At 42.4% G+C, this 25,156-nt stretch overlaps 1 protein-coding gene across 1 annotated transcript in view; it reads right to left on the reverse strand.

The window, feature by feature from the left end:
- Positions 1-23,783, reverse strand: part of CFAP251 (cilia and flagella associated protein 251) — a 663,510-nt gene extending 639,727 nt beyond the window's left edge. Inside the window, exon 1 of the mRNA XM_086942981.1 lies at positions 23,726-23,783. The gene's annotated coding sequence lies outside the window, so the exon portion shown is untranslated. The remainder of the gene's footprint in view (positions 1-23,725) is intronic.
- Between the last annotated feature and the right edge of the window lie 1,373 nt (positions 23,784-25,156).

Here is a 25,156-nt window from a genome sequence, read left to right on the forward strand (position 1 = left end):
CAGTTACGCTCTCAAATCAGCCATCCTGCAAAGTACAGTCCGTACAGAGGCAGCTCCACTGGAGGACAGACTGCTAAACGATCGCATAGACACCAAGCCGATCTTCCGGACGTATAAGAAACTACTTAATAATATGCCAAACCCTCCTCAGACCTTACGCAAGAAATGGCAAAATAACATAGGAATACTGGAAAATGAGGACTGGCAAGAGGCGTTGGCATCTCCGAAGGAAGTAGCCATAACCACGAGGCTCAGATTAATCCAACTGAAGATTCCCACAGAACATACTTCTCATGCGTCACACTGGCGATAATCAAAAGACAGGCAGACTCCAGTGGTAATAGACAATGCAGATAGGAAGGCACATTCTATCACATAATATGGGACTGTCCCATTATTCAGACTTATGGCGAGCTCTGGCGAGACAATTACAGACGGTCCGTGGGAAAGATCTCAAACACACACCACAACTATGTCTTTTGAATATATGAAGACAAACAGACCTTAGTAGGAAACAACAAATTTGGGTAACTCTGAGCTTTGCAATCACAAAACGCAACATTGCATGGAAATGGGGAGTCAGAATCCACCCACCCTGGCTGAATGGGAGAGAGACAAGGATTTGTTGATGATAGAGGAAAAACACATTTATGAACATAGAGGTTACCCTCGCAGATCTGTGGTGGCTAGAACATGCCCAGGAGCCAGAACTGTACTCTGGTAGTACCCAGATGTCAAGCGCTTGGCGGGGGAGGTACATGGGGGGCAGATGAGAGAACTGGTGTAATAAATATCATCATACAGTGCCTGTGAGAGACAAGTCACTGCTGTGTGTACATTAATGCAATGTAATGCCATGCTGTTGATTTTGTTGCCGACATGTGATTTCTACTTACTAATAAAAAAGAGTTTTAAAAAAAAGTGGGATGAAATTGATCCAACCAAAATCATATATGGTATTTGTTCCAAGAGCTATATAGATATCATCTATTGTCTGGAAGATTAAGTTATTTCCAATCAGTTACTCTCCAGTTTCACTAACATTACTAATATAACCAACGACCTCTTGACCCGCCCGAGTACAACAGGCCATGGACAATGCAGAGGCTGCTTTAACCATGCATGTACTATAGCCTCCCAAGAACTGAAATTGTCCTTCCATTGTCAACCCAGAGACAATATGTTGATCAAATCCCTTAGATACAATTTCACAAATGTCCTTTCTGTTAGGAAAAATGAGCTACAAGAAGAAGCTTGGTCTAAATTGTCTCGGGCTACAGATACAGCAGATAACAAACTTTTCTGAGATACTGTCAATTCATCCTTTTTAAAGAGTGATCCTTTTCCAGAGCTATTATCCCATGTTACATGTGATGCCTGAGTTGACCACTTTACGGACATTTTTAGTTTACCAGCTGCAAGGAAGGAGGTTATTTCTAGGGGTGGGCGGAATTTGCGTAATCGCATTATGCAAATCTTTGCGAAATGGTAAAAAACCTCCGCGAACATGCAGAAATTCTGCGAACACGCGAAATTGCTTCTTCGCGATGCTTTTTTACTGTTCCCAATCGCTGTTTGCGTGCTCAGGGGAAATATCTCACGAACACGCATTTTGAGAACGCGAACAAGCAAAAAATTTAGCGAAGTTACAGAACGCTGAATTTTGGGCAATTTCGCGTTCTCCGCGGAACGCGAAATTACCCTAAGGCCGCAAATTCCACGAACGGAACGGAATTTACCGCCAATGCCTAGTTATTTCAAGGAAGAAACAGTAACCCTTGTCTCACCTACCACTGAATATTGCGATAGAAGAGGTCTTATTAGCACTGAAAGAAAGCATAGAGGATAAAGCCTCAGGACCTGATAGGGTGCCAGTGGATGTTTACAAAACTGTTGTAGATTTGTGTGCTCCAATTCTAACCAGAGTTTTCAATATGGCTGCGACCACTGTGATTCCACCTTAATGGGGAATGCCTACTATTGTACCAATCGTTAACCTCTTCGAGGCTCATGACAAGCTGAGCTCGTCATGAGCCACGGCGCTCCGGTGCTCATGACGAGCTCAGCTCGTCATGAGCCGCGGAACGCTCGCATGCGGGGATAATTCCCCCGCTGTGCTGAGCGTTCCACGGGAACGAGTGTGGCCGTGACGAGCTCAGCTCGTCATGAGTACAGGAGCACCGTGCCTCATGACGAGCTCAGCTCGTCATGCGCATGGGGGCGCTGTGCGCGCCCCCCTCCCCCCAAGCACAGCGGGGGATTAACCACCGCAGCGAAGGGGTTAAAAGGGCAACAAATCCGAACCAAAGAACTACTGCCCAATATCACTCTTAGTTCTTTGGTGAAAGTGAAGTGTAAAGTGGTACTAATGAGATTAGAAGAATGGGCATATGACCATTCAATTAGTTCCCCGGTGCAGTTTGGTTTTAGACAAGGAGTGGGTACCTTAGAGCATAGTGTGAATTTGGACCTAATAATAGGTAAATATACACATGCTAAAGGTGGTAGACTGTATCTCTGCGTCGCAAATTTGAGTAGTGCCTTTGATTTAGTCAACCATTCTAATCTCTGGTTAACTCTGCTCATTATTGGTGCGCCTAGACTGTTTATCTGCTTTCTTGCAAGGTTATACGAGAAATTATCAAGCAAAGCACACTTTGGTTCACAAGGTGAATGTACTGAGAATTTTACTGTAGAACGAGGTATTCGGTAAGGTTGTGTTCTTGCCCCTCCACTATTATCCATGTTTATCAGCGGAGTGGACAAGGCCCTACAAGCACTACAAGCAGATACCTCCCCTGTCGCCGGGAGTCCTATACCAGTGCTATTGTATGCAGATTATGCTGTTTTGTTGGCAAGGACCCCAGTAGGCTTACAGCGACTAATCAACACCTTTGGGGATTTTATTGCTGCAAGAAAATTGGTGGTCAGCAAAACCAGACAATGATTTGTGGGGCCAAGCATAAGAAATGTAGAACGTTTTTTATGGATAATACCCCAATAGATACTGCTGCTACCTTTTGTTATTCTGGCATTACTTTTGCAGGTAACGCTTTATGGTCACGTGAAGTTACAAACGTTAGGGGCAAAATGAATAGAAGTGCCCATGGAATCTTTAGAAACTCAGCAAAGATGACCACCCGACCTATAAAAGACATGATAGCAATTTATAAGGCCAGCAGGGTATTAGCAATTGCTACATATGGGGCCAGTGTGTGGCTGCTGGGGCGTGTTACCCATGCGGCACGCGAGAGGGCATGGGGATAACAAGGCTCCAAAAATCCTTCCGGTTTATATTAAATAGAGCCCATGAAGGTTGTGGGAGCTTGGCAACAATAATGAGTTGTAGGACTTTGTGGCCAACACTGTTTTCCCTTAGGAGGGTCTGTGTTAGGCGTTGTTGGATCTTTGCCTTTCCTTGAATTCATCTGATATCCTGCTTGGTCCCATTTCTACGTTTTTCCTGCTTCTTCTGTGCTATATGCTGTATCCAGGTTATCATGTGATTTGGTATTACTTTTCTACTGAAAAAGCTAGTAAGCCTGGTCATTTATCGTTTTTAAATCTTGTACACAAGCATTTATTCTTCTTGAGCATGATAGTAAGAGTTCTTTTTGTTTATTATAGGAACTAATTGTATGTCTTCATGCTAACCACCTTCCTATTTCCATCCACTCCTGAAGCAACAAACTGGAACGGTCTTTTTTTTGGAACAGTTTCATGATTTTCTTCTCTAATTTTTCATTCATCCCCGAATGACACTTCTCAGTAGTTTCCAGAACTATGAGTGCTGTTTTGGGAAAGTTTTGAACTTTCAGACTCCATACAACTAATCTTTGATGGTTTGACACCTTTACCACCTGCCCAACGTATCTCTGATATCCATGAATTGGTTTGCATCCGACCAGACATCTAGCAGAGCTTCCCAGCCATCATCACATGCTAGACAGAATGATTTCACCCTCATGCACATACCACAGCAGCAAAGCCACATATCTGGCAAAGCCCTGCCAAACACACTCTCTTGCACCAGACCCACATACACCCTTGAAACACTCAGATAAAACTTACATAAACAACGTTGCACAGTAATGTATCACAATTATGTACCTGGATTGTGACACATATATAGAAAGCACTCTGCACCAGTCAAGCAATTACTAACCAATCAATCAATACAACCTAAATAAAGGAGAACTCAATTGGCAGGCCCTTCCAACCAAAAAGTAATATAAAAAGGTAATATTTGCTGTTTAAACTCAGTTGCATTAATAATGGCATAAAACCACATGATCTAAGACACGCAAATGTTTTTCAAATATTCATTTTTTTAACATATTCACATAATAAATCATTCCCACTTAAATACATTATATATTAAACAATAATCAATTTCATTATCAAAGTTACTTTACCAAATTTTATTTATGTATTAACTCCTGAACCCTAACTACCCTCATTCACACACTCACATCTTACTAGATGAAAACAGCGGGTCCAGGACAATACAAAACATCTCCAAAAGACAGTGTGCATCCTATCAAATTAGCCATTATAACACTGGTTGTCTATATCCACTGAACCAAAAATACAAACAGGTCCTTCTTCAGGAGAAGCTTCCAATTAAATTACTTTATTTAAAGCCGGGTTCAGGACCGCTTTTATCTAGAACATAGAAAATACCAAAATTAAACTTCTATTCCTGTCCTAGATAATAAATTGTAAATTATAAATCACATAAGATAAACCAGTATCCTGGCTGAAACTGAATCTATACCAACACCACAAACAAGTGACATACAGGAAAAGAAGTGACCACCACCAACTAGTGTGTCTCTCCCTCCACTGAAAAACAGGTCCTACAAATACATAGGATCAGCTCGCTTAAACAACATGAACTAAGGGATTGGTGTCCAGACTGATTTCAAACCCCCAAACGATATGTTAGCCTTTAGACCAGCTAGCTCACAGTGCCACCATAAGCCCCCTAACCTTACCAAGGAGCGAATAGTTTCTGGCAACTATCGAACCTGACAACCCTTGATCCTTCAGTAAGGGATCATGGAAACAGTAAAGTACTTTTCACTTAGTTAATCGTGCTCACTTAGACTAAGAGAGACACACAGAATAAACAATGGGGAAGTTTTCAATAAGTATTTATTGAACCAGTGTCATTTTAGTATAAAACATGTTTGCTGCGACAATCATTAAACAGAAACAAATGTATAAGATTACAAGCACCGACAGAATCAATAAAAGTTAGAATTCTACCATGGTGCTAAAATATTGAATATATGCAGGCATACAGATACCTGATGGTAATCAAGCATACTCCTATGATACAACTCTACCTAAGTGTACCTAGCATGTATGTGGGTGTAAACCCAGGAATCCCTGAGGAAAGAGCCAACCCCATTACCTGATGGAAGATAACAGCAACCGATGTCAAACCGCTGTGTATTATAGCTTCTGCAGGCCGGGACCTCAGCATCTTGTGTCAGCATGGAAGCTTCTCCACTGCCTATCTATTGTTGGTATGGTTCTTTTATACCATAAAAATAGCCTTGGTTTCTTACTAAGCACGGGCGGAGAGCTCCACTCTGCCCACGGAGTGTACAGTGATTTGCCTACTCCGCATTCCGCAGAGAACGCGGAGTAAGCAGATCTCTGTAAACTCCGCAGTGGAGCGGAGTTGACAAGCCCCCGCCTCCACCCCCCTATTAAGAATTAATTAAAAATACATTAAAGGTAAAAGAAAGAAACGTACCTTGACTGCGGCGTCCCCGGGCTGCCTTCCTCCTCTTCCTCGTCTCGGGGTGATCTGCGCATTCTCGCGCTCCCGCGCATTCCTTGTGAGAAATGTGCGGGCTAGTGTGCATGCGCAGATCACCCTGAGACAGGGAGGAAGTGGAGAACGTCAGCCCGGGGATGCAGCAGTCAAGGTAAGTCTTTTTTCTTTTCCCTTTAATGTATTTTTAATTAATTCTTAAAGGGGGGGGGAGGGTGTGGAGGCGGGTGGCGGAGCAGAGTTTGTTCCCAACTCCGTGGACCTTCGTTTAGTCCTGCTCCACCAGCTCCGCCCAGGGTTATTCCTTACACAATCGATATGTTGTGAGTACGATTATTTAAATGAGCCCAAATCAATACCTGCAATAGACCTCAGTGTCTTGTGTCAGCTTGGAAGCTTCTCCTCTGCCTAGCTAGTGTTGGTATGGTTCCATTATACCATAAAGGTAGCCTTGGGTTCCTTAAACAATCGATAAGTACGATTATTTAAATGAGCCCAAATCAATACCTGCAACTATGCAAAGTAGTTATTTTGCCCTAAGATGAAGATGATCATGACTTTTATACAGAGCATGGTAATCCTGTTATGTGTGTCATGTGCAGGGACTTTTCTAAGAATCCTAATGCATAATAAATTAGGTTAGTTTCTAGGAAACTGATCAACATTTATTCAGGACATAACTGGGTAAAAGGTCAGTGCTAGAACCGTTATGCAGAGCAAGGTAAGACAAATGTAGGACAAAGGTCATGTAGCTACCTAGGCCTACATTGGGGACATTGGGGTACATACCAGTTTAGAAGGAAAAACAGAGACAGGTTTCCAATCTGTTTACTCAAATCATCAGATAGCCTTCAGGGTACCTATTAAGAAACCAGAACAATCTAGGGTCCCAACTCTTACTTACCAATCAAAGTAGAGAGACAATTATCTATTAAACGTTTTTCTCTACTCATACTTTTAAAATACATTTTGACCATTTGCATTTCCAAGTAGATACTATATTTATAGGTTCCATTACGTACAATGACAAATCATGTGTCGCTCCATGGAGTCAATTAAAACAAAGGAATAATGTTTTAAATGAGATCCCAATGTTGTATGGTGTTTTAGGATCTGAGCGAATTTTCCCCGATTCATGCCCTTAAATAGGTACAATTCACATTTGCCCTAATATAGGCATAGAAATCATACCCTTATTTAGACATAGCCCATGCAGTCCAAATTCAGGCATGGCTATTTCCTCCCGTACCAAAACGTCACAATGACTTCTTGGAAAATCGGCTTAAGCAGTCAGAAACCTCCCCTTGCTTGAATATTGATTTGTCCAAGAACTCATGGACTTTACAAAGAACTACTATTCCCTTGGGGTTCTTTACTGACGTTATTATGCCCGACTTTACGTCAAACTAGGCACCGTCAAGGTATAAATATACCTTCACTTGCTCTAGCAAGACACGGTGGTTCGGAGCAGCTCGACTGTCTACTTAGCCGACGCAGCTCGCTAAAGCAAGTGCCGCAGGAAGCCGACCCTCCAGCTGACGCACTGATCGAGAAGCTGTCCTTTCTCTTGCTGAGAATCCAGCTCCAGTGTTTCCAAGCTCCCCTCGCGGGGTGTTGGGAAATCGAGTCCCGAGACAGAGGTACCAGACCTCCTTCATTCTAAACTAAAGGCATGGAGCTGATTAGAACCTAAGAGAAATCTTGGAGAGATTCTTGGCAAAGAAAACTAATCCTATGCCTCACAAGACTTACTCCCTCCCGCGTACTAGACTTAGGTTAGGTACATTGGGGTAGGCGTATTTTAGAAGCACTAGTTGAGTATTTTAGCCTGTGTATTTATGTATGTATTTTTATATGGCTTAGAAACCATATAATGCTTTTACAGTATTATTTTATAATACTATTCTTGCTGTACGCTTTATACTTTGGAGCCTGCATTACGATTGTAGCAGTTCACTTTACTTGCATGAGAAAGAAGACAGTTCAATAAAACCTTTTCTTGACAACGCCGTCTCTCTAGTTCTCTGCACTTCTGATGAAACGAAGCATGCACGATTGACTGAGTGAAATATTTATCTATGCTAGAGATACAATTCTTATTCTTGGGAAACAAAGTTGTCATGTTTATGCGGTTGTCAGAAACCAATCCCTTCTTGTGTATTCAATAAAGTTTCTAGTGACCTCTGAGTTAGCTGGCACACTCACTATTGAGTTTAATACATTCGATAGAGACCTAGTCGACCACAGTCCTACGTCTAAACTATAGGATATATTATTCCAATGCGCAGAGCCTATTGGCAATATAGGAACTACACTACACCAATTTCAATCTGCCTTCCAAAGAAATCATTGTTGAGTGCTAAAATATGTAATCTAAAAGGTCTATTGTGTGGCCTCGCTCAGGAAACTAATCTGCTTGATCTTCATGGAGATATACATGCTTTACTGCGTAAAGTAAGGCTTAAAGAAATTTTATGCAGTGGACTACTGATATAGTAGAAGAGCCTAACAAATCAGGGCTTACCCTGCCCTCAACTTTTACACCCAGTCTAGATGTTCTGAGTCCAAAAGTACTGGCCACTAGATTGAAGATAGTCTGGCTGATGAGGATTATGAATCCGAAACCGGTCCCAGGATGCTTGTTTCCGGTCCAGGGAAGACATGGCTTGGCAGTTCGTGCTGGACTGTTCCCATGAGGCACAAGGTCAGACTGATTTGTATATAGCCATGTCTGAACTGGGGTGGCAGAGTGGGCTAAAGAACGGTGATGGATTAAACCCAGATCTTTTGACTGGGTATGAGTGTTTGACTCAGATGCTCCATCCATCACCACCCCCTTTTGTACCGCTGAGTCCAGAAGTAGCCATTCTGAAAAAAAGCAGTTTCAAAATCTTAAAAACATGACGAAATGTGTTCTCTGCCTATTAACCAATTTGAGTGAGAAAGAGGTGAAATTCAGGATTTTTTTACATAATCATGCTAACATTACAATTTTTTCAATAGAATCATCCTAAAGTTCCAGTTTTGTATGGAGTTCCTACAGTCCATAAAAAATCAGAAGGAACACCTTTGAAGCCGATTTCTCCAAGATTAATGCTATAAAACAGCCCCAGTCGAAGTATGTAGATGTATTCTTGAGACCCATTATTATCACTTTTAACTCACAAAGCAAAGATGAAAGAAAAATGGTGAAGTCTCTGAGGGCGCAAGCGCCATTCGAGATATCCCTGCGCTAACGAGGAGAGCCTAACGTCCTAGCTCATAGTTCCACATATTTACATATCTATACAGATAACCACTATTAGTTTAACTTGTACAACATAATCCATTGCCACCTTTGCTGTAAATAAAGTATTAGTCTGAATAGCTCTACAATTGTATCTCATAAGATCCTGAGGGAGCACCCTCTACAAAACATTTCACTTCTTACATCTTATTTAACAGGGCATCGACTTCCTGAGGTTTCCGAAAGTAATACATTTTGTTGTTCCACATGACTTTTAACATAGCAGGAAACTTCATAGATAGTTGGGGGGGTTCGCTGGGGGGGAGGGGAGGGTGGACACAGGGTGTCAGGGGCATTTGGGAAAAAATCTAAAAAAGTAGGGTCCTCTACCTGTCAGGTTGTGTATATACATTTGTTTAATTTGTTTTTGATTTATAATGAGAGGGGCGTAGTATTCATAATAATAAATGGCTAAAGACTTAGTAAATCTCATCTCATGGAATGTCAATGGGGTGAGATCCAGGAAAAAATTGGCCCGTATTATGGAAGTTCTTAAAAAATCTGAGGCTAACATCATATTATTGCAGGAAACCCATTTGGAAGAGATGGAGTATTTAAATATGTTTACAAAATGGTCTTGGGTCCAGGACATTGTCAGCTCGAAACAGAGAGGTAGCACAAGAGGAGTCGCCATTATTATAAGAACTAATTGTAGTATTAAATTAGAAGGTTATTCTACGGACTCATCTGGGAGATGGATAATCGCTAATATTAAAATCCAGAATAGGGCTATGGTATGTGTGAGTTATTATGGCCCAAACCAAGACAGTCCAGACTCTCTGATTCAACTTGAGGCTGCCATCCTGTCAGTTAATGTTCCAGTAGTTATGGGAGGGGATTTTAACTTAGTTCAATGCTCAGAGTTAGATAGGACTTCGAGGACAATGTATAACTCCCCTCTAAACTCTATGAATGCACTAACAATCTTGAAGCATGAATTAAATTTGATTGATGTTTGGAGAGTTAAAAAAGGTCATGAGAGGGGATATACATTTTACAGCAAAAAATACGGTCACCATTCCCGCATAGACTATTTTTTGATAGATCAGGGTCTATATGGAAAAGTTGATAGAGTCAACCATCTGCCTGCTATCCTTTCCGATCATTCTGCTGTCTTATTATCCATTAGATTACAAGGAAACAGAGGAGCTATAAGATGGACATTAGATCGGACAATTTTACTCGACTAAGTGGTTCAATTAAAGTTACGTCAGGAAGCATTGATATTTTTTCAGGTCAACAGAGGGTCAGCAAAGCTACAGGTTATTTGGGACGCCTTTAAGGCATTTTTAAGGGCAGAGATTACATCTATTATGATTGGGAAGAATCGTACCCACAGAAGGAGAGAGAAGGCCTTTCTTCAAAATATTCAGACTAAAGGGCAGGAATTACAAAGGGCCTCTTTAGATTATTTTTTTCGGGTTCCACTCCTTACTAAGGAGTTAGAGAATCTTCAAACAGAATATAAGAGCTTCTTGGACAATATTTTAATAAACAGATGGAAGGTCAGTAAACTTCAAAACTTCGCTTACGGGGAAAAGAGTGGTAGGCTCTTAGCTTGGAAGACTAAAACAGACAGAGCCCGAAATCAACTTAGCAGCCTGAGGGAGGGTACCACGGGTCAGATTTTATCTACTGATACTGAAATTGGGGCAGAAGTACGGAGATATATGGCTAAACTATATAACAAGGAGATGGACCCTGAGGTAGGAAAAATCCAGGAATTTTTGGAAAGTGTGGCGCTTCCATCTCTTACCGATGACCAGATTTCTACTTTAGCTTCTGTAATAACGGAGGAAGAAATGCGCACACAGCTGAGAAGGATGGCAAGGGAAAAAGGCAGCGGGTCCAGACGGCCTTCCGATATGGTTATATTTAATATTAGAGGACAATTTAATATTTAATATTAATGTTTAAAAAACTCTTTGATAGCATACTGAGGGATGGGCACGATCCCCCGGCATCATGGGATGAGGCAATGATAGTTTTAGTTTTAAAACCAAATAAGGACCCCCTCGTAGCCGAATCATATAGGCCTTTAACCCTTTTGAATACAGATTACGGAGTTCCACTAGATATCTTTATACACAGCCCGGAACTCTGGTCACCTCTTGTTACTCAGGTTATGGCAGCAGTCACAAAAATAGGTCTAATAGACTCCTGGTCCACTTCCATCTTGCTCCCAATTTTCAAGAAGGGCGAACGTAACAACCCAGCATGTTACAGGCCCATCTCCCTCCTGGATTCCCTGGGGAAAGTTGCAGGTCGGCTGATCCTGGAACATCTCCAGGATTGGGCGTCCACAAATAAAATCTTGACAGATCTCCAAAATGGTTTCCAGGAGGGACTTGGTACCGTGGAGCAGGCATTGAACCTAGCCCTCTTGATTGGTAAATATGTGGGGTCTAAAAGTGGCAATCTGTACCTAGTCTAAGTAGACCTCAGCGCAGCGTTTGACTGTGTCATTCATTCAAGGCTGTGGTCTATTCTCGGTGAATTAGGGGTTGATCCACCTCTTATCTAATTTCTTCGTGAACTTTTCTCAGTCGCTACTGCATGCGTTAGATACGGGATTGGCGGTGAACTATCTCCATCATTTCCCGTTAATAAAGGCGTTAGACAGGGCTGTGTCCTGGCTCCCTTCTTATTTAATCTATATACTAACAGGCTGGAAGTGGCCATGCTCGAAGGGAGCCAGGATCTTCCATCCATTAATCATCGCCCTATTCCCGCTTTATTATACGCGGATGACTCCGTAATTTTAGCCAGAACCTTAAACCAGCTACAAAGACAGCTAAATAAATACTGTCAATTTATGCTCTCTTTAGGCCTAAAAGTGAATAAAAATAATACCTATGTTATGCATATCGGTCCCAAGGCGAAGAAACCTAAACCAGTTTTTATTGACAAACGTAGCTTGGAACGTACCAGGGAATATCCCTATCTAGGAATTTTAGTGGACGATAGATTATCCTGGAAACAAGCCCTGGTCAGTAAAAAGCTACTTTTTCAGAGAGCGACCTCAGCTCTAGTATCCTTTTCGAGGAAAGTGGGTAAGCCTGCCCCAGTGGAGTTGCTAAAAATCTATCACGCAAAGTGTCATAGCGTAGCAACCTACGGTGCAGGGGTTTGGGGTTACGCTCCCATCGATACCCTGCAAACGGTCGAGAACGGGTTTCTTAAATACTTATTGGCAGTACCTCAAACTGCTACAACATACGGCTGCCACATCGAGCTGGGTATTGATTATTTGATAGATAATATTAGATGCCAGCCGATCTTGCTGTGGCACCGTATCTGGACCAAAACACAATGCCATCTAACCCGCTCACTGATAGCCGATTGTTTGGCCCTGGCAAACTGGAGTAAAATCCCATGGCTCCTGTACATCTCCAAACTCCTTAAGGACTTGAACTGTACTTCTTATTTCTTAGAACCTTCCATGATGACAGACTGTGGCAATCCTGCCTCGTGTATCTCTTCCACACAGCAGTGTGAGGACCTCGCCACCTTTTTTATTGAAAAGGTAAGGAAAATCTATAACACCTTCTCACAGAACCCTTCTGACTACATTAGTTCCTCCAACTCTCCCTTTAAAGGCACCAGACTTTCATGCCTACCTGAAATCTCCCATGGGGATCTAGTTAAACTCTGTAGAAAGGTTAAATCCGGCGCCCCTTCAGATCCCATGAGACCGGCTCAATTTCTAGAGGCACTGGACTTCTTTCTTCCATCCCTGGCCACACTCCTCAACCTCTCATTTTCCTCGGCAATTGTTCCTACTTGCTGGAAACAAGCATGGGTCACCCCCATTATCAAAAAGCCGACCCTAGACCCCACAAAGCCGGAGAACTATTGGCCCATCTCACTGCTCCCCTGGGTGTCCAAACTAGCAGAAGCCCATGCTAACACCGTACTATCAGACCATATGGCCCAAAATAACATCCTGGACCCTTCCCAGCACGGGTTCAGGCCAGGGCATAGTACGGAGTCCGCCCTTCTATCCACCACCGAACATCTTCGGAAGGTATTAGATGCCGGTCAAAGTGCTGCGCTGATATTGCTCGATCTCAGCGCAGCCTTTGATACGGTTTCCCATAACATCCTGCTGAAACGCCTGGAAGACATAGGGATTAGTGACCTGGCCCTCGAATGGTTCCGCTCGTTCCTGACAGGCAGATCCTTCAGAGTCTGAGCACCCCCGTTCACCTCCCGGTCTCACTCTATCGGCCAAGGAGTCCCGCAGGGTTCGGCACTCAGTCCATCCCTTTTTAACCTGTATGTGCAGCCCCTCGCGGCAGTGGCCAGAGAATGGGACCTCACGCTGGTGTCGTACGCCGACGACACACAGCTGGTGATTACCCTCACTGAGGCCCCCTCAACCTCTGCCACGAGATTCAGGGATGGACTGGCCGCAGTCGCCCATTGGATGACGGGTAACTGCTTACAATTGAACGCAGGAAAAACCGAGGTGTTGCTCCTTGGTAAGAACCCCAGCTGTTGGAGCGACCATTGGTGGCCTTCCTTGCTGGGCCCCATCCCTCCCCCTAAAACTTTGGTTAAAAACCTGGGAGTTTGGTTGGACTCCTCGTTGAGCTACCAAACCCACACCAAAAGAGTGGCAGCTACGTGTGTGGGCCTGCTGAGAAGCCTCAACCCTATTCTTGGCTTCTTCGATCCTAAAACACGTCAGATCATAGTCCAATCTATCATTCTCTCCCGGTTGGACTATGCTAGCGTCCTACTGTTAGGCGCTAACAAAGTAGAGACAACAAGGCTTCAACGAATTCAGAATTCTGCGGCCAGGGCTATAGTCGGCCTTCCAAGAAGATGCTCTGCTAGAGCCACCATACAAAGACTCCACTGGCTCCCAGTGGAAGCTAGAATCCAATTTAAGGCCCTCACCACTGCCTTCAAAATCCTCAAAACAGATGGCCCTGTACTCCTCCGTCCGCTTCTATTACCCTACACCCCCCAGCGCAATCTGCGCTCCCTAGGTCAACATCTGGTAGTGGTTACCCGCACGAAACTCTGCCGTGTCGGGGGTCGCTCCTTCAGAGTCTTGGGAGCAAAACTCTGGAACTCCCTTCCCCGAACATCCGTCTCCTTGACAATCTGTCCGCTTTCCGCAAGGCAATTAAAACCCACCTGTTCCCACTGCCTTAAGCCTTCGCCCCCCCCCCCCTCTCAGTAGGTTATGCTATGGTTTCTCAGCGCCGGGACGCCCCGTTGCTGGGGCAGCTGTCGCGCTTCAACAAACTCGTAACATAACATAACATAACATCACCAGGAAAGACTTGAAAAAACTATGCCTAACTCACCTTAGGGAACTACGTCTTTTTCAAGAAATAAGCAAACCCTCAAACGTACAGATTCTATCAGTCCAGACTGCTTTGGGTATTCAACCATACCTAACATTCCATCTAACTATTTATGAAAAATATGTACTGACTAGGTTCTGTTTTAACTCTTTCTTTCGCCTAGTTACATTTCCAAAAGAGCAGGACTGTTCACTAAATCCAACGAAATGCCCTTGTGATGGCATATCATCTCAGTCTACAATGCATGTAATATTATTCTGTACATACTATGAGCTCCCTCACAAGCGCTGGATTATTCCTTTACTGCGAAAAATGGGCCTGAGAACATGTCGGCCCGCCTACCTGGCTCTGCAGTTTCTGGACTCTCAATACACTGCTAAGTGCGTAGCTTGTTTTCTAAAATCATGTTTAAAAATTCGCTGTAATTCCTGAGTGATCCAGTTTACTCCATTTCTTGTTTAGTATGCCAATGATTCATTGTTAGCAATTGGTTTTAAACGACAATTGTTTTTAAATGTATCTCGACACTGTGATTTTTTTTATATGTATTGTAGTATTTTATCTTTGTACTTTTTATGGTTTCGCTAAGATGTAACCGAATAAAAGTTAAAAAAAAAAAATACAGATTATAAGGTGTTCTTGGGGATATTGGCGACCAGGGTTGCTAAAATTATAAAAAATATTATTCATATTGATCAAAGGGGATTCATTCCAGGAAGACACCTTAATGACCTCACTGCTATTATGTTCGGAGTAATGGATTTGGTAGAATGTTATAAACTTCCGGTAACTATGGTGGCAATAGATGCTGCCAACGCATTTGATCAAGTACACTGGCCTTATTTATGGGCATCCTTGGAAAAGTTTGGTTTCCCTAAGAATATTATTAAGTCTCTCCCTACAGTTGCAGTGTTAGTTAACGGGCAACTAACTGATAAGTTTAAGATTATGACCGGGACAAGGCAGGGATATCCGATGTCTCCGTTGCTCTTTAATATTTACATTGAACCATTTGCAGTATCAATTAGACAAGACCTTACTATATTACCGTTTAAATATAACAATTTTGAGGCTAAATTAGCATTATATGCAGAGGACTTAATTTTGTATACAAAAAATCCTGCACATTCTATTCCCAAGCTCCTTGCTAGAGCAGAGACTTTTGGATATATCTCTGGGTATAGTGTGAACAGAGATAAAAGAGAAGTAATAGAGTGGAATCAAACATCTGTGATCCCGGGGGCCAAATCCCAGATGCAATACTTGGGTCTTGGGTATACAAATTATTCAAAAATTAACAGTTGTGCCTATTGTAAACTGGAAGAAGACCAGTAATGAGGTTGGGAAATTATTGAATAGATGGGCAAATCTTCGTCTGAATATATATGGGAGGGTCAACTTGATTAAAATGATCATCCTTCCAAAGATAACCTTTATTTTTAATAACATACCCCTTCCATTCAAAAACAGCGAACTTGTTAAGATGCATGGTAATATTAGTTATTTTATATGGTCATCAAAGGGAGCTCCTATCTCCTCGAAAAGGCTTAGAAGGAGGTTGGAGAAGGGGGGCTTGGCATTACCGGATTTATGGGTCTATTTTCATGTTTTTCACTTTAAAAATTTCAGGATATTGTTAAGGAAGCCTGATGATTCAGTATTGGGTTCAATTTATGGTGCAATGTTGAGTGGACTTGGATATGACCAAGGTACATTTTTGTTTAAGTTTGGGGATACCAATTTCTTTTTTAAAGGTTTAACTTAAGATTTTGTTGCAGGCATTGAAAAATTGGGTTTTTTTACGGAATAAGATGGGAATAATGTATTATTCTGATTATTCCCCGATTTGGGGTTCACCAGGTACGCCAGAATGTTTGGATGATGTCCTTAGCCTGCCATTGAAGCAAGCAGGCTTTCTCTGTTGGGGGGACTTGAAATCATGTGGGGGCTTGATGACATGGGAATCCTTGTCACTATGTACCCAAGGAGAATGAAATATTATCAACTTTCAGCCTGGTAGGCCAGACAGCAGTGGCTAGAATATCAGGATGAGAAGTGGTTAATTCAGGCTATGAAGACTGAAAAAATTAATAAGGAGGTTGCCTGCTAGTACCGAATGTTAATTCAAGCAGAGGATAATCTTGCCAATTATATTCAACAGTTATGGCAAAATGATTTAGAAAATATTGATTTATACAATGCCTGGCAAGCCTCCTTTACATTGCTACGGGAGATAGTCAAACCAGCTTATTTTAAAGCGTAATCACTTGTTCACCCTTTATCGGGTTTATTGGAGCCCTGCGAAGTTAACAAAAGTTTTTGGAACTCAATATGTATGTTCAAGATGTAAGGATCCTCTAGCGAATTATTACCACATGTTTTTAACCTGCCCAGGGTTAGTTAAATTTTGGGTTAATACTGTTGAATTTTTGAAGGATGTCACAGGAATTCAGCTAGAAATTACCCAGTTGCTTATTTGTTATGGTATATGTCAGGATAATGTATTGACATTTGATAAGAGGGCTAAAAGATTAATTTTTTATGTTATTCTATTGGGAAGACGAGAAATATGTAAAGCTTCGAAATCGGCTGCTCCACCCCTCTTCTCGGAGTGTAAACAAAATATCATACGAACCAGCCAATCAGATATCGCATGTGATCCCAAAAGTCAGGATAAGGTTTGGGCTTTGTTGGTTGACTGGTGTCAGAGAGCGGGGTCCAATGATTAAGTCAAATGTAGTTGTCGGTCCTGTTCCCTCTTATTTGTTAGATATGAGGGGTAGGAATGGAAGCAGCTATTTCTTGTCTGGAAAGTCTCTAGTTCCACCCGGCCCTCAGTTTTGGGAATCGAGTATCGCCTACAAGTTAATTAACAGGATGAGGACCACAAAAAAAAAAAGAAAATAGAGTAACCCTTCAGACCGAGAGGTCGGGTTAATAAAAATAGGAGAATAGCTTCTTCCCTCAGTACATGTTGAAAAACATCATCTCCTTAATTCCATATTCACTCAATCTCACAGACTCTCAAAATAAAACCCCTAACCAAAAAGATAACAAATGTGAATGATAAAGTGCTAGAAAATATAGATATGATTTTAATCCAATACAAATAAATTTAATACTTTTTTAAACCTTTTACATCAAGACATATAAAAACATACATTGCACATAACATACAATGAAGAATTGTATAAGACATATCCATCTGTCATTCTGCATACACACTTCTGCTGTATGTGTCACTGAGCATTCATGAAACGTATTAATTATTATATAAGAATATCCAGAGCCAGTAGATCATGTCACATTATTTCGTAGATAAGTTTTGGTGGGGAAGATTTATAGGATCCACGTTCTTGAGGACTAAACTAAACAGTTATCTTCTGTAAATCAAGAATATTATCTCACAACCTCTAATGCAACCTGATATTCTATACTGGACTTACAACTGGACATATGTTTCACCTGGCACATCGACTCAGCGCCTCTGTGTGTCTCATCACAAAGTCAAAAAATATATACCACTCCACTGTACTGGGGAGAAAGCCTTTGATTGTGTCGAATATTTACACTGTATGTGTAAAAACGATGGGGCTCATTATGATGACGGCCGGATATCAGTCCGCCTGCCACCATAATGGTGATGTGACCGACAGTCAGACGTGCGGCGGTTCAACCTGTCCAATTAGGATGCGCCCGCCAGTATTTACCATTGCGGATGGTACTGCTGGCTGCAGCACCATCCGCAATGGTAAAAGTGCATGCCTGGCATTTCCCTGCACCACGTGGCAGGCACCATGCTGAGCCTGCCACTTGGTGCAGGGAACTGCAGGGGGGTACATACCCCCCAAGTGCACCCCTCACCGCCCCGGGCCACCATAGCCAATACCCGCCAGCCTTTTCATGGCGGCAACGCCGCTATGGATAGGCCAGTTACCGCACCCATCTTAATATGGATGGCAGTGCCTGGTAGGCACCACCACCATATTAGTGGCCAAGTCTGCACTGCCGGCAATCGTAACGATTCCATCCGCCGCAGTACCCTCCGCCATGATAATACGGCTGGGGTAAATCAAGTAGGGATGGCGGGCGGATCGCCTCCGCCGTCCCAGCGATGGCAATATGCCCACCATTATAATTACCCCCTTAATTCCAGCAGAAACAGACCCTTAATATTAAAGGCATGTTTATGGAATCTCTATGCATCCGATTTCAACAAGTTTATTTAGCATTGTAGTGGCTCCTTCCTTAGAAAAGCCTTTTTATCACACCATTGTGTTAGTCATGCTTATTTAGACTTTTGGGCAGCAACATTCGACTCGTAGCACAATAGGGTCGGGTTCACTCCACTAGTATCTCCACGCAGCTGAAACTCATTGTATTCTCATTGCATTGATTGAATAAAAAGTAGACAAATAAGAGAAAAAACAGCCACTCCATCTCTATCGATCTATTGTTGATTCAGTCAATACAATGAGAATGTTTGTTTTCACTCCTATAATGAGAATGTTTGTTCTCACTCAATTAAAGTTGATATGCCCAAATTCACTTATTCACCTGATGAGGCCTATTGTAAGGCTGCTAATTTTCAACTCTAATTCATCATACTGGAGTCGTTTGCACGAATCCCATGTCAAGCAGCCCTAAGAATGGTGTCACGTATTTAAGACACCAGACACCAAAACGTCAACGAGGGCTCCACTTCTCATTTAATGCTCAAAGTTTGGAGCCTGAATTTTTCAATCTAAATCTTATCACCAAACAACTCACCTCGGCAAAAGATTATCATACATTTTGTCTAAGGTGGTCCTTGATGGAGGCATATCTTACCAATGCATGATAAATTTATGGATCTTGCAGTTTTCGTATCCCAGTGTTTTATTTCTTATATTTCAAACTTTTGAAATGCGTGATATGTATGAAGATCTATCCATTCTTAAATATAAAGCATTACAAAGAGATTTACATATATCAAACTCATTATTTGTTCACAACTGTTGGGCTACGTTAAAAAAAAACACCAAGGGGGACCCGTAAGCTAAATGCTATGTTATTATTATTGGCCAAGCGGAGGGTAGCTATGCATTGGGGGAGGAGGGTTGTTCCCTCCATGAAAGAATGGATTCGACAAGTGACAATCAGTCACACAGCTGTCTACCTTTTGGGAACTTATGCCTTCGGCGTCCAGGCCGAGGGACATTTGGGGACTATTTTTAGAGTGGGTCCGCACGCCACAACATGTGGAAACAGACCCCTTAGGGTCAGCTGCAGACCAGTAAACGTGCCTAATTATGCCCTAGTGCCTATTCTGAGAACTCTGTGTTGACCAGTGGTCGTCACGACTCAAGGTTTCTTGTTGTAAGTATTTGTAGGCCCCGATAGAGGAAATTGCCTAGAGCACTTGGAGTTTACTGTGCAAAGTTTATTTCGACCATTAACTGTCTGTACAATGTGCAATATGCTTTGAGTTTTTTAGATTTGGAAACGCAGAGAACTGATACTGGATAACATTTGGACAGTTTTATACTAAGCTAATATATGCTGAGACTGGATGACGCTGGCTACTTTGTTAATGTTGTTTGAATGTTTTTGCCGCACGCAACATCTATATAGCAGCGAGACGGAAGTACCACGCAGGAATAAAATCAGCAAAAAAAATACACTATCTACAGGCCATATCTATGGCAGGCCAGGAACAAAAAACAATCTTTAAGATTGTTAAGGATTTCATGAATCCTTCAGCTCTATCGCAAGAGATTCCTCCATCGCAAGACCTCTGTAATGCGATATCTGACTATTTTGATAACAAAATCCTGGCCATCACAAAGACCTTCCCATCGGCAGCTACTGCAACGACGGATGCTGAAGAGATAGTGAAGACGACTTCCTCCCCCTGCTTTGATGAATTCGCCCCAGTACCCTTGGAGTAAACTGCCAAAGCCATCTTAGCCAGCAAATCGGGTTCCCCTTTTGATCCCTGCCCCCCCCCCCGGTGTTGCATCTTCTAATAGAGATGGTTAATCCAATGATTAACAAGATCATCAATTCCTCTCTAGCAACAGCAAGTATCCCTAACGACTGGAAATTGGCAGCTGTTAAGCCACTCCAAAAAAAGGCCCTTGCCGATCCTACTACCCTTTCCAACCTACGCCCGATCCCCTTGTTACCCATTTTATTCAAGCTGACTGAAAAGTTTGTCAACAGTCAACTGACTAACTTTTTGGAGAAGAATAACGTTCTCCATCCCAATCAGTCAGGATTTCGGTCAGAACACTCTACCGAATCTGCCCTATTATACACTGCAGAAACTTTAAGGGCAGCAATGGATCAAGGAAAGCAGGCCGTCCTTATCCTACTTGACCTGTCGGCAGCCTTCGATACCGTTTCCCATAACATCTTAGTGGACCGGTTGGCTGCCGCAGGGGTAGGAGGACAGGTGTTGGCCTGGTGTAGGAACTTCCTTACCGACAGACGCCAAATAACAGTGCTAGGCCCATATCAATCTGAGGCTAAAAACGTCAGCTCGTGGGTGCCACAGGGCTCTAGTTTGAGCCCTGTTCTTTTCAACCTATATATGGCACCTCTGATGAATCTGATCGCGTCATTCAGGATCAGTTCCATTTCATACGCTGACGACACCCAACTGATTTTGGTGTTGGATAGGGAACGGCCAGGTGCCGAGGAAGACCTTAGGGACTGCCTTGCAGCTACTTTTAAATGGATGACCAACAACCATTTAAAGTGCAACGCCGGAAAAACTGAAATTCTACCTATAGGGAGCCACAATCTTTTCTCCCCCACAGTATGCTGGCCATCAGATGCTGAAGTGCCCCCCAATACAATTGCATCCGCCCGCAATCTGGGCGTTAAATTTGACAACCACTTATCCTTTAAACCCCAGGCTGTAGCAGTAGCAGGCATGTGCTTTCAAATCATTAAAGCACTTAGGAAGTTCTTTGATCTTCTCCCACTATCGGCGAGGAAAACAGTCGCAGTGGCCTTAATAAGTTCTAGGCTGGACTATTGTAATGGACTATATGTCGGAGCAAATAAAACCGTTCTCCACAAATTACAGATGGTCCAAAATGCGGCAGCCCGCCTAGTACTGCGTCTGCCCCGTAAGTCGTCAGCCTCAGCAGCCTTAAACACTCTACATTGGCTGCCAATAGGGAAAAGAATTTTGTTCAAACTTCTCTTAATCACCTTCAGGGCATTCCACCAACGGGGCCCGACCTATTTACGAAACAGGTTTATAAGATACTATCCAGCGCGTTGTCTGAGATCCGCAAGCCAGAACTTACTAACTCCACCCTATTTTAAACTGGCCACAAAGGGCGGCAAATCCCTCTTTGTACTGGGAACTAAAGCCTGGAACAAACTTCCCCCTTCCTTGCGGTCTTTTTCCCAAGAAGCCCCCTTCAGGAAGGCATTGAAAACTTGGATTTTCTCTTTGCCTGACGCCTTGTGCAGGACCTTAGGGTAATGTGTGTGCAGAAATTAGGACATCCTTTTCCCTTCCAACTCCTCCATCTGAGTTGTGTGAGCGCCAAGATACTCCTTGGAGTGGAAGTTGCGCGGTAGAAATGTCCCTTACATTACAATGCCAATAAAGAAATTTACAACAACAAAAAACTCATTATTGTTTCACACTAACTTACACAAACTATTTCTAACCTAAAAAGTGAACGGAATCTCGATTCAGTCAAACACCAAGGAACAACATATACAATTGAGGAACTAGCAGTCACAGATCGAGCCACACGAAAGGTTGCTGAAAGCAAGAAAGCGATACAATTAATAATGACAAAAAGTACTATGCAAATACTAATATCATAATATACATGTACAGATGAGAACCTGGCTTTGGCTTTCAAAATCATATTTAGAGTGACACTGGCTGTTGATTGTGATGCTAGTGTGGATCATTTAAGCCGGTGCTTTAAATGGGCCTGTACTCACCGGTACTGAGTACCAGCACATCCGATTTTTTTTGCCGTTAGTACCGGCACTTCTCTGTAGCCAGGGAGAGTACCGGTACCCTGATCCTCGGCACGGCAGGCTCAGGTGTTAAGTTTCTGCTCCAGTGCAGGGCAGATTCCGCTCTGCTTCCGAGCTGCTTGTAATTAACGAGCCGTAAATTATCCTTCTAGAGTAGCTGGTGAATGTCCCCAAACTGCAAGGGGTGAGAGGGCTTGGGTCACTGTGATTAACAGGACAGGGTCTCTAGACAGACCCTGCACTGTCAATCAGATGCGCAGCGACCATTCAGGTGAAAGTGCCATCATGACTTTCATTTTGTTTTATAAGTTAATCTGTGTGTTTTTGACTTAAACACATTTCTCATGTGTTTTAATATGTGCTGCAACTGGTACAGAAGTCTCTATGTATGATGATATTTTGCCCTTAGCCCTGCCAAGTTGCCACACCGCTATTTTAATGAGTACCTGCACTTATTTTTCCCATTTAAAGTACTGATTTAAGCTCAAACTTGAGTGTTGCTCTTCAAGTTTGTGTGAAATCCGTTAAGAAGTTCCATAAGGCGCATCGTGGCCAAGTAAACGATTTTGGTATACATGCTTTCAACTTTTCTTTCGTTTTTTTTACTTAATGTTTGATTTATATAATTTTTACTTTTTCTTTTTAGTTCAATAATGAAATGTATGTCTGCAATGTTCTTAATCCTACATGATGAGTTCAAGTCCATTTGGAAATCCATACAAAAATTCTAGAAGGAGCATCATGGCCAAGTGCACGATTCTTTCAACTTCTATTTAGTTTTGTTTTTTTGTTATTTAATGTGTGATTGTATATCCTTTTCCATTTAAGTTCAATAATGAAATCTCTCTGTAAATGGTCGTAATCCTGCATGATTTGTTCTGCTGTTTGGTCCACTAGTGTAATGTTCACCGAGCAAGCATGTTACTTAATTCTATGCATGAGCTGATAATCCATTCCAAATGTATTCTTTGTTTTAAGGTAGGAATTACAGTCTTGCTGTTAAAGGAAGGAACAGGAGTAAAAAATCTTCACTGGGTGAACTAGTCACGCTTGGAAAAGTAAACGTGAAAGCTCTGTGTTCATGTCGTATTTGTATTTTGTCTATGGCACTTCTGGCAAAAAGTCAGTCCTACATTTCGAGAAAAGATCAGAATATTATGTGTTAGGTCTGTATGGAATGGAAATGTCCAGCAAAATTAAACTGTTCCATTGATATCGCATTATTTATTCCGATGATGCCTACAACTGATATCGGGGGAGAAATTATAAATTGCGTTTCATGCACAGATAAACAGTTGAACGGTCAAGTCACCCATACTGCCTCACACTCACCTGCTCTGAATAAACTCTTGAGGACGACCAGGCGGGTCACTGCCACAGCCAGCTCAAGCGGCACAGCGTCGCCGTGGTAACTGTTTGTATGCATCCCCGTTCCCATGACATCAAACGACCTTTACGGCAGTGTTCGCCCTGTACAGCAAGGCATTGAAACACAAGATAGGCAGCAGAGCTCGTCGAGCGAGGCTGCCATCTTTAAATAGTAGTGTATTCTATCTGCGACAGCATGGACATCTTTTTAAAAATATGCAGCAAATTCGTACAGCAAGGGACTGTACAGCCTCGGATTTATATTTGTAATATTCTACACAAAAAGGTAAGCACAAATGCATCATCATGTAAATTATTACTTAAGCCATTATCGACTAAACACGATTGAAGGACTATCTTTCTAACTGTTTGAAACATTTGGATTGTTTGCATCCGTCTCATCAAACAGGGTACTATCATTAAGGGTCGATACAGTTCTCAAGAGACCGCTTGGTTTAAAATCGCTGAAATGACGTTGGTTCTCCATGTAGTCCGTTTTTTGTGTTAATGCCACAACGGTCGTGAAACATCCGTAAATATGCTGAGGAGTTGTTTTTTATTATTGTTTATTTTCCTTCAGCAGTGGGAGAGTTAATTTTCTGTTAATGAAGAGCCCCGAACTGGCTTATGCTAACATTACCTCCTCGTCCTGTCTTCCTCGCCACAGTAATCAACATATGAGCCTCCGGCTCCACACAGAACTCCAAGTAAATTTAAAAGAGCCACGCTCTAGTCTCCCCTCCCTCCTCCAATATGGCCCCCGAGGCTTCCACCAATCCCATAAAGGGACACATAACCAGCAACTCAGCCTGAAAACCAAGCCGCAGACATGAAGCCACCACCAGGGCCGGGAGGGAAGGGAAACTATACTGTGGCGAGGAAGACATGGACTCGGAGTAATGAAGATTACCGGTAAGTAACCGGGGCATTAGGCAGTGTTTACACTATTCTCCATCTTGCCTCAACCTCACAGTTTAACGTGTGACGACTACTACATAGTTGGCAACATTTAAAACAAATTTCCAGGGACACTTTGCAGCACAGCTATCAATTAGTTACTTGAAAATTTACCACACCCACTGCCCCAAAGCACCACTCCACCCAATACCCATAATTAACATCATTTAACATTTCAAAACAAATACAGGATTGCCATCTGCTGGATTTCTGACAAAACTACTCCATCACAGGTTTTGGTTGCACACAGTGATAGAGCTCGCAGGTCACCCGACTATTATTTTATCAAATATGCACACTTGGGCCCATAGCTTATTTATCACTAAATTTCATTAATCAGGTAACCTACACACTACTATCAGTAATCCTTGTCTATACTATTTATTTCCGTGTACCCGTCTTACCAATCCTTGTCACAGGTACTTATGATCACTATAG

The sequence above is a fragment of the Lissotriton vulgaris genome, chromosome 11 (genome assembly GCF_964263255.1).
Source record: "Lissotriton vulgaris chromosome 11, aLisVul1.2, whole genome shotgun sequence".
Lineage (NCBI taxonomy): Eukaryota > Metazoa > Chordata > Amphibia > Caudata > Salamandridae > Lissotriton > Lissotriton vulgaris.